Raw genomic sequence first — 18,064 nt, forward strand, 5'->3', positions numbered from 1 at the left:
TGCTTTCTCATTGCAACGTGGAGGACTTCAGAGTTCCTCATCTCCTTCCTGATTGGAGTGATTTCTGATAAATGTTGAATTTCATGCTGAAAGCAGTACTGTGACTGGAGAATAATCAGAATTTGGTAATGTAAGCACAAAGCAAAAAGGCCTAAATGAAATGTTTTTAAGGTGTTGCTGCTTATACATTAACATTTGTTCAGAGGCTTGCTTGCTTCTTCTCTTGCTTCCTCTTTCCCTCCCTCTCTCTTCTTTCCTCGGTTTTGAGGTAAGGTCACTCTATGCCGTTCTGGCTTCCCTGGAACTAGCTGTTCCAGGCTGACCTTGAACCCACAGAGAACTTTCCAAGCTGGGGTTAAAGGCGTATGAAGGGTCACATCAGCACACCTGGCTTATTTTTGTGGAAATTTGGGAAAACCAGAAAAGCTTAGATTTAAGATAATTGAAAAGCAACTATACTCACCCATCTTACAACACAGAATATTAGTAATCTGGTATACTTCTTTTTGTCTTTTATTTAATGCATTTGTAACAGTTATGTAGGGTTTTTGTTGTTGTTGTTGTTTTTGTTTTTCTCAAAAGTTCCAAGACCTCAGAGGCAGCCAACCACTCGCTCTGGTGTCAACTTTGTTCACTCTTCCCTGCTTCCTTGAAATTAGACTGACCATTTTCTTTCACATGTTTCTTTTCTTGAAAACGTTCTTGAAAGCTTTTGGGGACTCTTCTCTCACAGTTGATCCAAATTTGCATATTATTTATATATTTTCTTGTAAGACTGTAACTCTGGCCTCACAAGCTGATATCAGCAGTAGCAGGACTCGCTCTAGTGGTGGCACTGGAACCTTTAAAGCATATATTTCTAATACTAAGCTAGCTCAAACACAGAAAGTATTTGCCGCCTAATTTTTCAGATTATTCCTTTATAACTCAGTGAAGGTGGGTACCATCCTCATGTTGTTGATGCTGGTGTTGGACCCTCTGTCTGTTCTGTTCGTGTAACCGCTGCAGGCTTTCCTGTGGTAATCTAACTAACTGGGCTTTCCTCATGGCCCCTTGCTTTCCATTGTCCTTAGAGTGCTTGTACTTTCTCTCCATTAACTCTGTGGTTTACTCACTGACTGGGGAAAGGCATTTAAACCATGTAGGTCAGTGGTTCTCAACCTTTTAAACGTTGCAATCCTTTAATATAGTTCCTCCTGTTGTGGTGACTCCCAACCACTAAATTACTCCATAATAGTAATGTTGCTACTGTTATGAATCATAAAATGTAATGTAAATGCCTGATATGTAAGATACCTGATTTGTGACCCTCAAAGGGGTCATGACCCACAGTTTGAGAGCCAATAATGTAGGTGAACTCTTCTCTGATTTGGGTTTTTCCTTCCTTGAGAGGTTTCCTGTGGTTCAGGCTAGCCCGGACTTGATCAATAGCCAAGACCAACTGTAAACTGCTGCTCCTCTTGCCCCACCCCCCCACTTAGCTGATACTGTAGCTATTCACTGCTTTGCCTGGCTCGATGTGATTAATTTACTTTTTGTTTTGTTTTGTTTTGTTTTTCAAGACCAGGTTTCTTTGTCCTAGAACTAGTTCTGTAGACCAGACTGGCCTTGAACTCACAGAGAACCATCTGCCTCTGCCTTCCAAGTGTTGGGATTAAAGGTGTGTTGCTGCCATGGCTCAGTAATTCATTTACTTTTTAATTTTATTTTCTGTAGTACTGGGAATTGACCCAATGGCTTTGTGCATGCTAGGTAAGTGCTCTAACCATGCATTGAGCTATATCCCAAGACACTTTTAGAGAGTTTTATTTAAAAGTTATTTTTTATTTTATGTGTGTGTGTGAGTGCCTATACATACATATGTGTGTCGTGTCTATGCCTAGTGGGCATCAGACCCCTACAAATTGGAGTTATAGGTGTTGGTGAAAAGTCTGAGTTCTCTGAAGAAGGAAGTGCTCACAACTGCTGAGACAGCTTTCCAGACCTCCATTGGAGGGTTTTTTTTTTTTTTTTGGTTCTTTTTTTCGGAGCTGGGGACCGAACCCAGGGCCTTGCGCTTCCTAGGTAAGCGCTCTACCACTGAGCTAAATCCCCAGCCCCTCCATTGGAGGTTTTAATTAAGTAATTATATAAAAGTACACTGTAGCTGTCTTCAGACACATCAGAAGAGGGCATCAGATCCCATTACAGATGGTTGTGAGCCACCATGTGGTTCCTGGGATTTGAACTCAGAACCTTTGGAAGAGCAGTCAGTGCTCTTAACCACTGAGCCATCTCTCCAGCTTCCCTTTTGGGGTTTTTAATAGGACACCTTGGTCCCCTTTTGGCCTGGAACTTACTATGCAGCCTAGGCTGGCCTTAGTCTCCTGATGCTCCTGGCTCAGCATCTTGTTTGATGAGATTTTGGGTATTTTACATCACACCTGGTTTATGTTGTCATTGTTGTCTTCCTCTTCCTCTTCTTCCTCCTGCCCCTTCTCCTCCTCCAGTTATTTATTTTTATTTGTGTGTGTGTGTGTGTGTGTGTGTGTGTGTGTGCGCGCGCGCGCGCTTATGCATTCCCTGTGCATGTAGAACTCACAGAGGCCAGAAGAGAGTACCTAATGTTCCTGGAACTGGAGTGAAAGTGGCAGGAAGTTGCCTGACATGGGAGCTCAGGCCCTCTGAAAGAACAGTGCATTCTGTTAACTGCTGAGCCACTTTTGCAGCCTTTTAAAATTATTTTATTTTTAATTGTGTACATATGTGTGTAGGTACCAGACGAGGCCAGAAGAATTGGATTTCCCCTGGAGCTGGAGCTGTAGGTGGTTGTGAACTGCCTCATTGTGGGTGCTAAGCACTGAACACTAACCCTCTGCCTTTAACCACTGAGAAAGCTCTCTAGCCCCCTTTTCCTTTGTATGCATCTGTTTTCTATCGGTAATCTCTCTCTCTCTCTCTCTCTCTCTCTCTCTCTCTCTCTTTCTCTCTGTGTCTCTGTCTCTGTGTCTCTGTCTCTCTGTCTCTGTCTCTGTGTGTGTGTGTCTGTCTCTCTGTCTCTCTCTGTGTGTGTCTCTGTTTCTCTCTGTGTGTGTGTGTCTCTGTTTCTCTCTCTGTGTGTGTGTCTCTGTTTCTCTCTCTGTGTGTGTCTGTCTCTCTCTCTGTGTGTCTCTGTCTCTCTCTGTGTCTCTCTCTCTCTCTTTCTCTCTCTGTGTTTGTCTCTCTGTCTCTGCCTCTATGTCTCTCTCTCTGTGTCTCTGTCTCTCTGTCTCTGTCTCTGTCTCTCTGTGTATGTGTGTCTCTCTGTCTCTCTGTGTGTCTCTGTCTCTCTGTCTCGCTCTCTGTGTGTCTCTGTCTCTCTGTCTCTGTCTCTCTGTGTATGTGTGTGTCTCTCTGTCTCTGTCTCTCTGTGTCTCTGTCTCTCTGTCTCTGTCTCTCTGTGTCTCTGTGTCTCTGTCTCTCTGTGTGTGTGTCTCTGTCTCTCTGTCTCTCTCTCTTTCACTGTGTGTGTGTGTCTCTCTGTCCCTCTCTGTCTCTGTCTCTCTGTCTCTGTCTCTGTCTGTCTCTGTCTCTGTGTGTGTGTGTGTGTGTGTGTGTGTGTGTGTGTATCTGTTTGTCTTATCTATCTGAGAATCTGAGAGAGGGTCTTACTATATATCTTAAACTTACCTATAACTGGTGATCCTTCAGCTGTGGCTTCCAAGTGCTAAAATACAGTTATGATCCACCCCACCTGACTTGTTTTTCTGTTTTTATTTATTTGAAGATATATTTAAAAATTAAAAAAAATTGTGTGTGTGTGAATTTACAATGGCATGTATGAGGTGGTCAGAGGACAATTTTGAGGAGCCAGCTCTCTCCTCTGTTGTAGATTTTGGGGATGACACTAAGATTGTCAGGTTTGGTGGGACTTGACTTAACCTGCTGAGCTGTCTCATTGGCCCTGACTTTTCAAGGTTTCAAAGTCCCAGTTCTTTTTTTAAAAAATTTACTCAGTGCATTTATTTTAGAGTTATTTATTCTGTGTCAGAATATTCAAGTGTTTGGTTCTTTTTTTTTTTTAAATATTTATTTATTTAGTATATGAGTACACTGTCGCTGTCTTCAGAAGAGGGCATCGGATCCCATTACAGATGGTTGTGAGCCACCATGTGGTTGCTGGGATTTGAACTCAGGACCTCTGGAAGAGCAGTCAGTGCTCTTAACCGCTGAGCCATCTCTCCAGCCCTTGGTTCTTTTAAATATCTTTTCTGTTTAGTTTTTCTCTTGGCTCTTATTCTTTGGCCTTTTTTGCTGCTGTGTAATTTTGATTAACATGGTATAGAAGTTGTCAAGATGACTTTAGGCTCTCATTCTTTTCTTGAAAGGATTTGTTCCTTTGATCCTTGAAGGCAGAAAAGTTACAGCAGATCTACTGAAATCTAGGCTGAGGTAGAGGCAGTTTGAGGATTGTCTTAGTCACTGTTGTGTTGTTGTGAAGAGACACCATGACCAGGGCAACTCTTAAGAAAGAAAGCATGTAATTGGGGCATTGTTTACAATTTGATAGTCCATTATCCTCATGACGGGGAACATGGTTGCACATATGTCACTGAAGCAGTAGCTGAGAGCTTCATCCTGATCCACAGCTGAGAAACAGAAAGGGGTGGGGGAGGGGAGGGAAGAGAGAGAAAATGCACACTCTCAGGATACCCTTCCTCCACACTGATTCCAACAAGGCCATATCTCCTAGTCCTTGTAATGCCTTCAAATGGCTTGTTCCCTAGTGACTAAGTGTTCATATATATGAGTCTGTGGGGACCATTCTCATCAAGACCACCACAAGGATGGTTTTGCTATCTCTGCTGGCTGGTTTTTACTTTGGATTCAGTGGTGCGATTATGCATGGGTCCCTCCATGGATTCCTGTGTATAACCCAGCTTGAGAACATATGCCACTCTATTGACTTCTTGACCTCTCTGGCTCTGAGTAAGGAGTTAGTGTCTGTCATTGTGTGAATTTTCTCCATGTCTTGTCAGCCCATACTATTTATAAGCGTCTGTCATTTACGATTGCATGTTGTAAAGATGAGAAATATCAATGACAGTGTTGCTGTTATTGTTTCTAATCTTTTATAATTTAGGAAGATTGCTGCTCAAGTCTTCTTGTGGTTTTGTTTCTATCTGCTGATGGGTTACAGAGTTTGTCTTGTTTGTTTGTTTGTTTATTTATTTATTTATTTATTTTTTGAGAACTTTGTCACTGATACAGCAAGTGATTTTGGGGGTCTTCCCTGGCACATATATTTGAGTTCTAAAGATCAGCAGACAAGGAGAGGAGGTTTTTTTTTAATTTAATTTAATTTTTTTATTAAACTTGTATTCTTGTGGAGAATTAGAAATGAAGCTAGAGTGGGTCTCCAGAGGAACCCGAGATCTGCCTTTGACTGCTCAGTATCTAGGTTTCCTTCACCAGATAAAGAGCCTAGATAACAGGCCACATTTCTTTCCTCCTTTTCTTCTGTCTCTTCCTCTTTTTTTTTAAACAGAAGAATCATTCTTTATGTATACAAGTATTTGTATGTGTACCATGTGAGTGCCTGGTACCCTAGGGTACCCAGAAGAGGTCATTGGCTCCCCTGCAACTGGAATTATGATGATTGTGGTTGCTGGGAACAGAACTTGTATCCTCTGCGAGAGCAGCAAATGCTTCTAACCACCGAGCCATCACTCCATCCTTTCACTTCTTCCCTTTCTGAGGCAGTCTCATGTAGCTCAGGCTGGCCTCAAACTTACTATATGGATGAGGGTGGCCTTGAAGTCTCAGTCTTCTTGCCCCTCTCTCTTCCCATTGCTGGCATTACAGGCTTGTGCAGCACTCAGCTCTCTTCTGTTTTCTTAGTCTCCAAAAATACAGAACATCTTTGAAAGATAACACAGAGACTTTGTCAGTTTGAAACAATTATAAAACATAGTATTTAAAGTTTAGACTGAAAACCAGAGGAAGTCCTGTGTTAGCTTTATTAGTTGATGACCTTGAGTGAGTCATGTGACTCTGCACTGTAAGTTCTTCTTCCAAGGAGTGAGGTCTTTGGGTTTCCAGGAGCTCTAAATTAATGCGTACTATGAAGGATTGGTGAAGCTGTTGCTGTTAGTATGAGAATGATAGGTACACACTGGTAGTCAGTGGTGAAGCAAGGCAGTAAATTAATTTATTATATCATTTTGTTCCTAACTGGACTGTCTTCTACTTTGGTGTCATTGCATTCCTGAAATATCACAGTTTTTATGTTTGGGAGTAATATGTATCTGAACTCAATTCTATAGATTGTTCTCAGTTTTACCAGACCCAAGGCCATATGGCCATATCATTTAACCCTTTAGATCATTGCAGCAATCAATGTCAGTTGGGTTGAACGTTAAAGAGAAAGAAAGTTTTACTAGAATGTTCCTGAAATAGAAAATCATTAGAAAGAGTCATTCTGTGCTCATTTTAAGAAGTGCTGTAGGTCTTTGAGAGACTTCTGGCTTCTTTGTTGATGCAGCTGTCTGTCTGTCTTTCTGTTCCCCATCTTTGCTTCCCATGATGTACTCTAACATGGTCTTGCTTTAGCCACTGCTTTTAGACAGTGTTATATGCACTGGTATCTGGAGGAAGGGGCCTCCCTAGACCATGTGCAGACCTTGTCCTTTTCTTGGAGGTCTTGGTCTTGGAAGGCTACCCTTCCTGCCCATCCTTTGCTTAGGAAGCTGCCCCCCTGCGCCTTCAGAGTAGTAGTCCCAAGCCTGGTTGGACTGGAGCATTCTTTGGAACTTCAAAAGTCCCCACACTATGTCTAGGGACTCTGAAACTAATTCACAAATGGATGATAGTTCAAGGTTGCCTAGGATTTGGGGGGACGGGTAAGTGTAGGGCCTTGATTAAAGGTCCTTTACTAAACTCAGTGAGGTTGAATCATCACTTAGTAATTGGTGTCCTTGGTGACATTGTTTTAGGTTAGCTTGAGTTTGAGACCAGGAGGTTTAAGGCCCTAACACTTCACCTCTGGGTTGACTGACGCAGAGTGCAGCTACACACATGTCCTGCTGCTTCAACATGGCTGTGGGATGTGGAGCCACCTCTGTTTTGAATCCTTTGTGGATTAGGGGCCTCGTGTTTGGGTGGGAAGCTCTGAGGCAGGCAGGGCAGCACAGGTGTCTTTCTGTGTGTCTACGCACAGAAGCAAATTTAAAAGCTTGTTCATTCATGGAGAATGTGGGACTCTCGTGTGACAGCAAGGAAGGCTCACACTGGTTACCAGATTTCTAAAGTGAATCAATAAATAAAAGTGGAAACTAAATTTTAGAAAAACTTGATTTTATTTATTTATTTTTTTGACAGTAAATTGTAGCAAACTCTGTATTAGAAACCTGAAGGGAATGTACAGGATGGATAAATGGTCCCTCTGTTCTGGAAGAGGTCTCACAACTCAGATATGAAAGAACTAGCTGTAGTCAGTAGTAAGCAGGATAGGAGAAAGCCCAAATAGAACCAGGCAGTGTGTGTGTGGTCTGCGTGTACGCGCATGTGTGTGTGCACATGTGCTGGGTATGGAGTTAGGTCCCTTCTACAGGAAGAGAGATATGGGAGGAGTCAATCAGAGACATGGAGCTTGGGAGCATTGGCTCACTCTGGGAACCACAGTTGTGTCTCTCCATGGGTGGGTCAGTCATTCACTTTTCTTGAAATGTTGTAGATCAGAGTAGTGATTTTAAAACAAGTTTAAAAGAAAGGGAGACATGTCCCTCTCTTTCTTCCCTTTATTTCAAAGGGAGACACTGTTTTACTTTATGATGTTTGCTATATGATGCATTACATCATACGGGTGTAATTTCGTATTCTGCTTTATTTGCTAGTTTGTGATAGATGTCCCCCTGTCATGAGCTTTGTGAGGATGCAATCTATAGTGGCAAGTTACTACTCTTAGTACTAGGAATGGAGGGTGTCTGGCTAGCCATATATTGTTAGAAAAGCATCTCATATTGAGGAAGGGACATGCGTGGCAGTTAATGTGACTTCCCTGCAGAGTGACTCCCGCTCTCAGCCTCCTTTGCTTCTTCCCACCAGCTGTCCTGCGAGCTGAGTAGAGACGGCGTCCTTCTGTTCCAGGTGGTGCTGGAGACAGATGTGTGTCTGGTCATTAGCACTACTTGACATCATTGTAGATGGATCATGCTTAGGCCTTTGATGTGTCCTAACACCTTCTCCTGTTTGTCTGTATAAAAGGGAGTTTGTTTTATCAGTAGTAGTGTTAGGAAATAAGAGTAGTGCCTATTAGAACTAGGTTTGGCCGCTGTGTTAGTGTCCTGTGGCTTCCTTAACAGATTTCCCACAACTTAAAACAGAAATGTATTTGACAAAGCCAGAAGTCAAGAGTTGGCAGCCCCACCCCTCAAGACCTTAGGGCAGGCTTTGCCTTGCTGCCTTAATTCCCAGCAGCTCCAGGGATGTGGTGCTCTCACTACAGTTCACTCTCTGCCTTCACATGATTTTCTCTTGTTCCGTGTGTGTGTGTGTGTGTGTGTGTGTGTGTGTGTGTGTGTGTGTGTGTGTTTATTTTTTCAGATAGTCCTCAACTCAATTTTATCTGCAGATGCTGTGTTCCCAATAAGATTTATTTATAGATTTTTGAATCAAACCATAGACATGTCTGGAGGGCACCATTTGATACTCTTCAGCTACTCTTCCCTCGGTAGTTTTTTCTTTTCTCAAATAGTCCTTCTGCTTTCGTGTGTGTGTGTGTGTGTGTGTGTGTGTGTGTGTGTGTGTGTGTGTGTGTGTGTACAATTTAGGTTCAGTATAAGAAAATACAATTAATTTGTTTTTCAGAGTTTGACTAATTCACTTAATATAATGATATCCACTATTTATTATTTTTGAGAAAGGATCTCTATGTAGCATAGTCTAGTCTTGAAGTCACCCTCTTCTTGCCTCAGTCTCTGGAGTACTAGGACTTAAGGCATTTTATTTTTTATCTTAGAGACAGTCTTAGAAGGGGTCTGTAGGCTTTACCAGACTTCTAAAAGAATTCCATGGTAAAACTCTTAATGTGATGTCCTCAGAATATGGCTTGGTACTCCACCCTATACAGCTGTTGTGGTAGAGACCTGGTGGGTTCAGTATTAATGTCATTGTGGCTGTTTCTGTGATGAACCAGGTGAGAATAATCCTGTTGCTCACACTGAGGAGTGAGTTCTTACAGCTGGGCTTTGGACTCTTTTACCCAGGAAAGACTGGAAGAAGTTAACAGTATCCATAAGCTTTATGAGATCTTCCTTATTTATTTGATCTTTGAAGCATGGCCTCACCATGCTTGAAACTTGTGATATCCTTACCTCAGTCTCTTGATTACAGATATGTATTTCGAAGATCTTGCCAGCTCTGTGACCTAGGACAAGAGTCTTTATCCTTTTAGGTTTTCCCATCTGTAAGATGAGAATGTGTTGGGATAAGATGGTGTTGGGTTGGCACAATACATATTCTGAACTTTTGCCATCTTTCATCCCACTTCTGCCCACCCCCTGCTGAGCAGGAAAGTAATGGAGCTTAGTGCTGACACTAAGCGCTTAGTGTGATTTATTGGAATTCCTCAAGATTTCGAATGAGGCTGACTTTCTAGACAGAGCTGAACAGTAGCACCTGTTGCCTAAGAGTGGGTGTTGGGAAAGCAGGAGGTTTAGGAGTTTATATACGTCAGGTTCTTCTAAGGAACGGAGTTGATGGGGCACGGATGACTGTAGAGGATCTGCTCATTAGCTTATACAGTCAGAGAATTAACTGTCCCACAGTGGTGGTCTGCTAGAGAAATCAGTAGCTGTACAGTCCAAAAAGCTAGAAATCGCAATTAAAAAGGGGCCAACAACGGTAGATCAGCCTCCTGTCTGCGGCTGAAGGCATGGAAGGCTGCTGGAGTATATGTGTTGAGATGTTGAGGAAGGGCTGTGGGATGGCTCAGCAGTTAGTTGTTGTATAGATAATGAAGATCGTTCAGATCTGAGAACCCATGGAACAGGCTGGACATTTCACCCACCCTGTAACCCCAGCTCAGAGGAGGAGGAGACAGGAGGGCCTCTGAGGCTAGCTGGCTTCCAGCCTACCTGAGAAAACATGAGTCGTAGGTTCAGAGGGAAAGAGAGAACTGGCTTCAAAAGTAACAAAGAAGAGATAGCCAAAAATACGCCACAGACCCTTTTCTAGGCTTGTGGGTGAGTGGTGGCTTCCTGGTGACCCCGGACTACTCATGTACAGAGGCACATGCACCTCACATGTTTGCATAATTCATAAACAGCACAAAGCCTAAAGAATCTGGACTTTGTTCTGCACAGGGATGGCAGGAGAAAAATAAGCTAAATAAGAGGCTAGTACCTGATGGCTAAGGCCGAATGATTAAGAATTTGAGACCAGTCTATCTGGGCTGTATAGGTAGACCTAAGAGAGGCCTTTGTTTAATTGCTAGCTAAGTAATAGAGGAGCTTTATAGTGGGTTAGAAGAATTGTTCAGTACTGTTGTGTTTGGCTTTTAGGCTTGTGGGTGAGTGGTGGCTTCCTGGTGACCCCGGACTTCTCATCTGTTCCCAGCAGATGTCAGCCTGAGGGTGGTCAGGACTGTTCCACAGTGAGAAACTGTGACCTTTATCCAGATTTCAACATAAGTTTTCCTTCTCAGCTTGTTTAGATCTCTCATATTTCCTGGGCAAATCCCTAGCCAATCACTTTGGCTTGGAGAAAGGAAACTGTCCATACTTGGCAGATTTCCCCTTAGGAAAGACTCTCTGGTTCCTGTGACTGCTGGACTGGGCTTGAGGTGGGCAGAGGTGTATTTGAGGGTTCTTGGAGTAATTTTGTGGGCCAAGTGTTGTTTCCCTATAGTCAGGAGCCCCTGCCTCTCCACTGGGAATGGGCTCATTTTGTGCTTGGCTAGGGCTCCAGGTAACCTGTCCCTGGCCTCACATGCCATACCTCAGCTTCGATGTCTGGCGCTTCTCAGGTACCTGAGGCTTTACCCTGGTGCGTTGGCTGTTCATGAACATAAAGAGATCACACCACTGTCCTCTAAAATACTAGGCACTCAGGGACAAACAGGACTTTCTTTCACATAATTTTCTAAAAAAAAGAAAATGATACTAGGTAAGCCTGAAGTAGCCTGCTCTTGGCACTGGGTGGGGCCACAGTTACGGCCTGCCTTGGTCAGTTGCAGGGGCTTGTGAGAGCCATGCAGAGGGACTTTTACCCCAAGCAGACTGCATGTTTTAGAATTCATTCTGTGTTTCCAAATCCAGAAGCAGGAAGAAGGCCTGGTTTTGTGCCAGGTTGGTGGCCATGTGTTTACCAAGTGTGTGGCTTTGTTGAAGGCAGTGCTTATGCCTGGGATACAACTGGTCCACAAGCTGGCTAGGCTTATGCCAGTTCTCATAGTCACTCTAAGCAGAGAGAAGACACTGGTCTCCTTGGCAGCCAGGTGGGTTGGAATGTTGTCTGGGTGTGAGGTCTTGCTACTTGCCTGAGCTGTGTGGTTAGATTATCAGGAGGGTTGCCTTGGGCAAAATCTAAGCTGTTTATAGACTGTTGTATGTGTGTATGAAAATGTGTGTGTTTATTGTTAATATCTGATTGTTTTTCTTTACAAATGGCAGAGAAAACAAAAGCAGACAGTTGAATGACTGCCATTTGACTCTAGTCAAAACTCTTAATAGTTTTATGAAGGGGCTTTTGATACATGACAGATGGGAAGGCCTTGGATCTGATCGGATCTTCTTAGAGTGCCTATGAAATTAATAAATAGTTCTTTTACTGAGTGCTTTTTTTTTTCTTTTCTTTTCTTTTCTTTTTTTTCTTTTTTCTTTTTTTCGGAGCTGGGGACTGAACCCAGGGCCTTGCGCTTGCTAGGCAAGCGCTCTACCACTGAGCTAAATCCCCAACCCCCACTGAGTGCTTTTTGATAAATGTGCCTATTGTGTGACAGAGCCAAATCCTATCTGTCTTATCTTTGACCTTAGAAATATAGTATCATTTTTTTAGGAAATTATATGGAAAAAAAATCCTACCTGTTGGTCCCAGAGTGCCTAGTATTTTAGAGTACACAGTGGTATGATCTCTTTATTTTTTTTGAAACAGCTTGTTACTGTCATTGCTGTTTACTGACCCAGTGTGTGTTGCTTCCCGTCTGAGGAAAATGCAAATGCACTGTGTGAGTTTCCATGTTCATGCAGTGCTGTAGAAGCTGTGGGTGCTTCCTCTCAGAGAGACATAAAGGTGTGCCCTCCATACAGCCTGCTATAAAAAGGGCTTTGTGCAGGGCTGCACCCAGGGCTAGGTCCCCCCCCCCCCCCCGCCCTGCTGGACTTTGCTTCAGAGAAGTTGGCAGAGCCTTTTCTATGGGCACATTGGTCATGGCTGCACATTGGTCATGGCTGCAAAGGTTATTAAGGGAGGGTCAGGACAGTCCAACATTCGGAAGATAATTAGGTGTGGGGGTTGCTCTGCACTTTCTTTGATTTCTTCATCCAAACAAACAGAAAAGCTGAAGTGGCATGACCTTGGAGATGGAGCCTTGGTGTCTGCCCTGCACTCAGCCCTGCTGGCCTGTTTCTCAGGTGTTAAGCAAGAGTATGGGTACAACCTGCTGCCAGCCTCGTGGTACCTTCTGAGGAGGGAACTTTAGGGCTTGCTCTATTCAGGACAAATCTAATCATACCGAGACTACATTGCTTGTTTGTTGCACCCCTAGTCTGCACGCTGATTTGTCCAGGGCAATGCCAATTCATACAACTGGCTGTAGATGCCGTAACACCATTACTTATTTTTAGATCCCACTTTGATTTGCATATACTTCCTGGCTTGGATGATATGCTGTATGGTCATGCTGGTCATCAGGAAGGGTCACAGTGTTCTTTAATGAGTGCTCTAGTGTGCTGGTACATGCTGAGAGTAAAACCTTCCTACAGCTCAATAGGTGCAGAGATGCATCATCCACTGCAGTGTTTAAAGCATGGATTTTCTTATCATAGTCAAGAGGGTCAATATTACTGCCACTTCCAAAGTAAGTTTTTCTCTCTTTGAAAAATTACTGTGATTGGGGATTTAGCTCAGTGCTAGAATACTTAAGGCCCTGGGTTCAGTTCTCAGCTCCAGGGGAAAAAAAAAGACAAAATAAAAATGACTAAGCCAGGAATGGTGGCACTTGGCCTTTAGTCCCAGCACTCAGGAGGCAGAAGCAGGTAGATTTCTGAGTTTGAGGCCTGCCTATTGTATAAATCTAGTTTTAGGACAACCAGGGCTACGCAAAGAAACCCTGTCTCAGAAAACCAAAAATAAATGAACAACAAACAAGTAAAATAAAATAAAAATGGAAATTATTTAGGGCCTGGAGAGATGGCTCAGCTGTTAAAAGCACTGGCTACTCTTACAGAGGGCTCAAGTTTGGGTCCCAGGACTTATGATGGAGCTTACAACTGCCTGCAGCTTCAGCTCCAGGGTATCGATGCCTTCTGGAGTCAGAGGACACTCACTATACAGACAGAGATACAAGCAAATGAGTAGAAATAAAAATTAAAATAAAACCTATCTGCTGCTGTTTTCTGGAGAGGTTTTATTATCTTACGCTCTTTCCAGTGGTAGATCCAAGGTTCTTCAGTTGCCCATGTTGTTAGCAGTTGGATGGAAGCAGGATCTCACTTGTGCTAGGCACCCCCTTTCCTAACTATTGGAGCTAACTTCTAGCAACACGAACAGCTCTTAATGTGTTTATCTAATCTGTGAAGTGTATGCTTAAATAGTTTGTTTTTGTGTACAATTATTTTCTTAATATATTCTGGATGTCCTTTCTCTGGTAGCTGTCTTATAATTGGCCTCCACAGTCTGCCATCTAATTTTTCTTAATGGCATTTTTAGAATAATTCATTTGTAAAATCGGGTTTGTCAACCTTTTCTTAATTTCTGCCTAAGAAGTTTTTTTCACCCTAGAAGTTTTGTAGCGTTTGATTATACACTTAGATCTGTACATAATTAATTTTGTGTTTGGCACAAGATACAGAATTAATGTTCGCTACATCAATGCCAGCTTTTTTCTTCAGCATTTATTGGAGAAACATCCATTTAGTTACCTGTGTTTCCTTGGTGAAAAGTCCAGTGGCCTTGTATCTATGAGTGTAATTTCAGTGCATGCATGCAAGTATGCACTTTGAGATAGAATTTCACTGTAGCAAGGCTTGCCTCAAACTCACTGTGTAGCTCAGACTAGCTTTGCACCCATAGTGGTCTTCCAGTTAGCCTTCCAAGTTGGGGTTAGAGGAATGATCATACCCAGCCCTCTACATTTTAGTTCTGTTCCTCTGATTTGTCTATCTGTCCATATCGTCGTCTCATGCTTTGATATTTATTTTCTATTTTATGTGTTATGAGTGTTTTGCAACGCATTCATGTATGGTGCCTGTGAGAGCCAGAGGAGGCCTTTAGGTCCTTTGGAACTAGACTTATAAGTGCTTATAAGCCACCATATTAGTGCTGGGAATTGAACTTGGGTCTTTTGGAAAAGAAAAAAAAGTGCTCTTAACCATTGAGGGATCTATCCAGCTTCAGAAGATTGATCTATCTTTCTCCTTCTTCCTTTGTTTTCCTTTTTGTTATTTTCTGAGACAAGGTCTTACTATGTAGCCTTATTGATGTGTTAGCAGCCACGATCTTGGGCCTAGGATTAGGGTTTTCTTGGTCAGAGCTGGCACCTTGGAAGGACAGGTGTAATTGTCAGTTCCCTTTCTGATCTGGGTTTAAAGGAGAGCTGTATTGGAGTCCCAAGGTCATGTGCCGTTACATCCATCACAGGCATTCAGCCCCACACAGCGCAGCATGACCTAGGTAAGGACCAGCTTCTCCCTCTGTCTTACATATCCATTTTGTGTGTGTATGTGTGTGAAAGGAGGTAAGCACAGATAGACTTGTAGCAGTGGCACTTGCTGTGATCCTGTGAGCTCAGTTGAGACTGGTTTCTTTAGTCCTATTGCCTGGCTCTAAAGCGACAACATTTGAGACTTTCATGGTGTGTGCGTTCAAAGGAATGTAGTCATAACATTCCTTAAGAGCGTTTTTGGAGAGAGATAGTGACTGCTCTTCTACCTATGGTAGACTGGCTGGGAGGGGTAGGGCAGTTTTGTTGAACAGTCACTGACTAACCGTGTGTTTTCTAAACTGTCCTGGGGCTGAGTGTCATACTGGCCTCCCTGCCTAAGGGAGGTAATGGGCCAGATAGTGCCTTTCTTTGCGTTCTGCCCCTGGTCTAGCTATTTCCCAGCAGCAGAATTAGGGAGCGTCCTACACAAGTGAGCCCCTTACTCAATGGAGATGATGTCAATTTCTCAGACAAACACAGGAAAGTAAGAGAACACAGCAGGCCTTAGCTCTAAGAATGTTTTAAGTTGGGGTTGGGGATTTAGCTCAGTGGTAGAGCACAAGGCCCTGAGTTCGATCCCCAGCTCCAAAAAAAGGGGAAAAAAAAAAAAGAATGTTTTAAGTTTGCATTTGAAATAGGGTGAGGTATGTTGTGGGAGTTATGCTGAAATATAGATGGATTTTTAAATATCTGTAAGGCTTTTCATTCCAGATTACGTAGTAACTGTGCAAACATGCACAGTTAGCTATGACGTGGTAACAGGAATGGTTTAGTGCTGAGTTCACCTGGTATTTACTCCACAAGGTGCACTCAGGGACCAATCTGGGAGTAGAATGGAGACCCCACTTTTGTGGAGACAGAGACAGAGAAAGGAGAAGGTACAGATGCTTTTATTTAACTTTTGCCAGTTTCTAATTAGTTCTAATTTCTAATTCACCTTTATATTCCTAAACTGTCTACAGCCAGGAAATTTTATATGGGGTAAGCAGTCGGGTTTTTCTAGAAAAAGCCAGATAGTTTCATCTCTGTGGGCTATGGAAGCCCTGTGACAACTCAACTGTGCTGTGCATGGTCATAAACAGTATGTAAATGAGCAGACGTGGCTGTGTTCCAATAAAACTTTATTCAACAAGCAGATAGCAGGTTGTAGTTTGCCTGTTCCTGATTGACAGACTTAGACTGCATTTTCAGTCTGCATGTTGTTATTGGTTGTGAACCTTAGCCTTTAAACATTGAGCCATCTCTCTATCCCACTTTTAAAAATACTTTAAATTTTCTGAGAATTTGATATAATGTGTTTAGATTCCATTCACTCCTCCTTCAGTCAGTTTTTCCCAGATTCACCTCCACTTCCTTAACTCACCCAACTTTCTGTCCTTTTTTAAAAAAAACCCATGTAGTACAATTTATGTTGCCCAAATGCTCTTGGGTGTGGACCTCCCCTGGTGTGTGGTTGTCCTACCAGAAGTCATACTCTTTTAAAAAAAAAAAACAAACAGATCCTTCCTCCCCCAGTAGCTATTAAATGGTAATAGCTCTTCCACTAGGAGTGTCCTCAATCCCTAGTTCTGGGATTCTGTCTGGTTTGAGGTTTCACAGGCCTTGTGCATGCTGTAACAACTGCTGTAAGTTCATGTGTGCAGCTTCCCTGTTGTGTTTGGAAAGCACTGTTTACCTGTAGTCATCTACCCCTCTGTCTCTTAAAATCCTTCTGTCCCATTTTCTAAGATCTCAGAGCCTTGTGGGGAGGAGTGCAGTATAGATGTCACATCTAGGGCTTCATACTCTTGTTCTCTGCATGTTGACCAGTTGTATGTCTCTCTGTTAATTCTCATCTACTGCAAGAAGAAACTTCTCTGATGAGGGTTGAGAGATACACTAATCTATAACAATAAGGTATTAGGAATCAGTAATATTATGTCCATTTAATAAAAGGATAGTAGTAGGTTCATTCCTAGGACCTGTAACTTATCTAATCATAAGGTTTTGGTTCTGGTAATGTTGCAAGATATGGGTTTCATCTCACGGAGTAGGGCTTAAATCCATTCAGAAAGTGTATGGTTACTTCAGTAGCGTTCATGCCATTCATCATTGTACTAGTGGGTATATGTTGCCAAGACAGTTGCTATAGATCACAGGGGTCATGTTGGGTAAGACTGATGATTACTGTTCTTGTCTGGTAGTGTGCATAGCGCCTTTCGGCACTGTGAAATCTGGCCAGTAGGAATGAATCTTCTCCTAGGTTAGTACCCTCCTAATCTTCTCTATGTTTTATGACTCAAGTGATGATATTATTCAGTACTAGGGTCTTACCCACCAATTTGGAGGGTAACCAAGAGCAATGCCAATGTAATGTTTGAGAGTCCTAGAGGACCCAACAACTCAGAAAGAGGTTATTTTTTCAGCTTTACCTACTACCATGTTAAATCAGGGTCCCTGATATTGCTTCCTGTTTGAGGTTTGAGTGTCACTACTGAGGCAGTGAATTAATTTATTCTTGATAAATAAAGATGACTCTGTTTTCTTGCTTTCTGTGATGATGAAGATGGTGCCTTAACTGAGATTATATTTGAGATATTTAGTTGGAAACCCAAGAACTCATGATTTAAAGAGGGAGAGAGTTCTTTTTCTCCCATAGGAAGGATTGGTATCAGCAGGCTGGTGATACCAGTGGATTCCAGTAACATGCTCCAGTAGCAGCCCAGTGGAGGGTGGAAACTCAGCTTCCTGCTGACTTTTTTTTTTACCCTGTCCTCACTGTTCTTAGGATGAGGGCTTCCCTCTCAAGGTCACCATGGAAGCAAGATGCTTGCTGCAGGGCCAGCCAGGGGCCAGTGGGTGCCTCCGAGCTTCCTGTGGGAATGCTGCTGGAGGCTCCCGGTGACGGCAGCCTAACTCTCTCGCTCTGCTCCCCCAGCTGTGTTTTCTCTAGCTCTCATCAGCTGGAGAACAGAGCAAGCTCTGCACGCGGAGAGGTTGCCTCAGGCGCAAGCTTCTTATTTAAATTTTTTGTTAATTTGTTTGTTTATTTGGGTGCCTGCCTGAGCGTCTTCGTGTGTTTGTGTGTTTTCTCATGAATGCCATAGCATGTGTGTGGAGATCAGAGGACAACTTGAAGGAGTCAGTGTTCTGCTACTGTCATGTGGGTCTTGGGGATTGAACTTAATCTGTCACACTTGGCAG

General features: G+C 42.9%; 1 protein-coding gene across 6 annotated transcripts in view; it reads left to right on the top strand.

Moving 5' to 3' along the window:
* Dgkd (diacylglycerol kinase, delta) overlaps positions 1 to 18,064 on the top strand; it is a 90,344-nt gene that overhangs the window by 32,003 nt on the left and 40,277 nt on the right. For 2 of the 6 annotated variants that reach the window (XR_015628828.1, XM_087567164.1), the window contains exon 1: positions 11,375 to 11,455. The gene's annotated coding sequence lies outside the window, so the exon portion shown is untranslated. 6 annotated transcript variants of the gene reach the window in all.

The sequence above is a fragment of the Rattus norvegicus genome, chromosome 9, assembly GCF_021556685.1.
Source record: "Rattus norvegicus strain SHRSP/BbbUtx chromosome 9, alternate assembly SHRSP_T2T, whole genome shotgun sequence".
Classification (NCBI taxonomy): Eukaryota; Metazoa; Chordata; class Mammalia; order Rodentia; family Muridae; genus Rattus; species Rattus norvegicus.